A 3071-nucleotide genomic window follows, 5' to 3' on the forward strand; every position below is an offset into this window, starting at 1 on the left:
TCACTTTTCACTCAAAATATAACATTATTTGAATGTTTATTTTTATTGTCCAGTTTTCTCGTTGTGGTTATAACGTTATTTAAACATTACAAAAACGTTTCCTAGAACGTTCCACTTTATTTTCTGAGAATGCTGACCTCAGAACACTTTCTCTCAACGTTACATCAAATATTCCTAAAGTTATAAGAACGTTCCATAAACATTAGTTTGAGAGCGTTCTGTCTGAACTTTTATATAACGTTGAACAAACATTAGTGGACGTTTCCTGTTAGCTGGGTCAGGCGTTCAGAAGAAATGCGGTGTAAACATCTGTGTGTCCTGATCTGAACCTCTCTGTCCATCTGCGTTAATCTGCTGATCTGCTCTGGATTAAAGGCCACGAGCGCTTGAGCGATTACAGCAGAATCACTCGTCTCTCTCTATCCGTCTGTCGCCTCATGACTTCTTGTTTTCTCTGGGTTTCCACTCCGGCGCCAGGAACACGAGCTCTGCAAAGAGCCAGATAATCAGTATTGATCTCCTGTTATAACTCAGGCCATCCAGAGCTCCATTAAGATGATGAATGGAAGCTTCTGGATGCCTTTATTGCATAAATTATACAGGAATCTGAGCTTCCTCCAGCAGGAGTGAGAGTGATTTCAGTGCTTATGCGTTTATGTCTGTTCCTGATTAAACTGATTCAGCACATAATATTAAAGCCACAGTGAACTTGATTGATGTCAGACTGAAATAACGAGCCGAGCAGGTGAATACAGCTGAACTGACTCTCCTCTAAGCTCCGCCCCCCTTGGTTACTGTTGCTAGGTCTGACAAGCTTCAGTTAACCCTTTAACCGTCACTCCCAGACGTGAAAGTGCTCTATCCAAACTATCCAAAAATACATTTTGTAATATGATTTTGAAATACTATTTGCATGGTAATGCAATGTCCGATTTTTAAAAATGGTTTTCACAGGATGAATTCTGAGGTTTTAAGATTTCAATTGATATATAATTTATGATGATTTCTAAAGTGTGATAAGGAAAAAGGCAACGAAAAAAAACCTTTTTGTGACAAAAGTCAGAACTGTTATGATGTAGTTTTTTGAGGTGCACTCTTGTCTTAAAGGGGTCATATGATGCGATTTCAAGTTTTCCTTTCTCTTTGGAGTGTTACAAGCTGTTCGTGAATAGATAAGATCCCTGAAGTTGCAAAGACTAAAGTCTCAAAACCAAAGAGATATTCTTTATCAAAGTTAAGACTCTGCCACACCCCCCTAAAACGGCTCGTTCTAACACGCCCCCACATATCTACCTCACTATGTGGAAATATTAGCATAATGCGCCCAAATGTGCACGCAAAGAAAGAAGGCGTGGTTTCAGTAACCGCAGTTAGTGTTGAAGCAGCATGTCAGGGAGACGCTGTGTGTTTCTAGGCGAAAGCAAAAGCACTTTATTTGACACAAAATAATGATCTTTAAAAAAGCATCTTATGACCCCTTTAAATTAATCTATTACTGTTCCTACGTAAAAAAAAACAGTGGTAAAATATCTATTTAGGAGTCTTAGACCCTAAATATAGTTTGTCATGATTAGATTAGGATTTATTTACAGTTAAGAGGTTAAAGTTTTAGTAATTTTCTTGTTTTTTTTTATGTTCTGTTCATGTATAAGTTTTTTTCCATTTTAATTTTAGTAATTTCAGTGCAATAAAATAAGTAGAAATTAGAAATGTCAAATTAGCACTTAAAAAATTAAAACGTTTTAACATATTTTAGTTATTTTTAATTTTTTGATATTTTGAATTAGTTTTTAGTTTTATATTTTATTCATTCATTTTAACTTTAGTTATAGATTTGTTGTGTTTTTTAATGTTTGTTTAGATTTTTTTCCTATTTATATTTACGTTTTAATTTGAGCAATTTTTAACTTCAACTCAGACTCAATTAGAAATGTTGCCTTGGCACCTGAAATAACAAAAATAAGCTTTTAATCTGTTTATTTTTTTTAAATATATTTTAAAGTTTTTTTGTTTAATGATTTTCTTTTATATTTTCCTTAATTTTAACTTTGGTAAAGTTTTAGCAAGCTTGTTGTGTTTTAGCTCTTTGTGTTAATTTATATTTTATTCATTTTTATTTAAATTTAAATTTAAATTTTAGCAGTTTTACTACTTAAACTATATGAAAACAAGAAATGTTGCCTTGGTGCCTGAAATAACTAAAATAATAATTTAAACATTTTAATATACATATCATTTTTGTAAGACCTAGACCAGACGAATACCAGGTGTATGTGATGTTGAGCTTTGTTTCGGTTGCGTCTGATTGCTCTCATGGTCTCACGCTGGCGTTTAGCGGTTCGGTTGTGAGTGTTCAATTACAGTCAGAGCTGTGAAGTGTGTGTGTGTGTGTGTGTGTGTGTGTGTGTGTGTGTGTGTGTGTGTGTGTGTGTGAGTGTGTGTGTGTGTGTGTGTGTGTGTGTGTGTGCGCGTGTGTGCGTGTCTGCGTGTGTGTAAGTGTGTGTGAGAGTGTGTGTTGTTTTTATGTTAGTGTATATCTGTGTGTAAGTGATAAACTCATTGAGGTATAGATATTAGTGATGAGTCAGCGTGTTGGTTTAACCCCGTGTGTGCTGCACTGCTCTGATCACCGACAGACCGACACACACCCGGTGCTAGAGACCAGAGCAGCAGCACACGGTGAGTCTCACACACACACCTCATTCAGGCTTTAGTGCATCTGCTTATATATATATATATTGTGTGTGTGTGTGATGCGCAGTAGTCTATAGGAGTGTGTGTGTGTGTGTGTGTGTGTGCGTGCAGTAAGTCTGTCGCCGCGCACCGGGAAGCAGCAGCATCAGAGCCGGTAATCAGCCGTTATTCCGCTTCAGTTTGTGTGTGTTCGGATGAAACGACAGGAAAACTACAGCGTGTGTGTGTGTGTGTGTGTGTGTGTGTCCTTCAGCTGCAGCTGCTATGGAAGCAGAACTCATAGCAGTTGTATTTGTGTGTAATTTTATTGACAGTCATCCTGACACACAGACACACACACACTCTCTCTCACACACACACACACACACTCTCTCTCA

The sequence above is a fragment of the Sinocyclocheilus anshuiensis genome, unplaced genomic scaffold (genome assembly GCF_001515605.1).
Source record: "Sinocyclocheilus anshuiensis isolate Anshui unplaced genomic scaffold, SAMN03320099.WGS_v1.1 scaffold1814, whole genome shotgun sequence".
Classification (NCBI taxonomy): Eukaryota; Metazoa; Chordata; class Actinopteri; order Cypriniformes; family Cyprinidae; genus Sinocyclocheilus; species Sinocyclocheilus anshuiensis.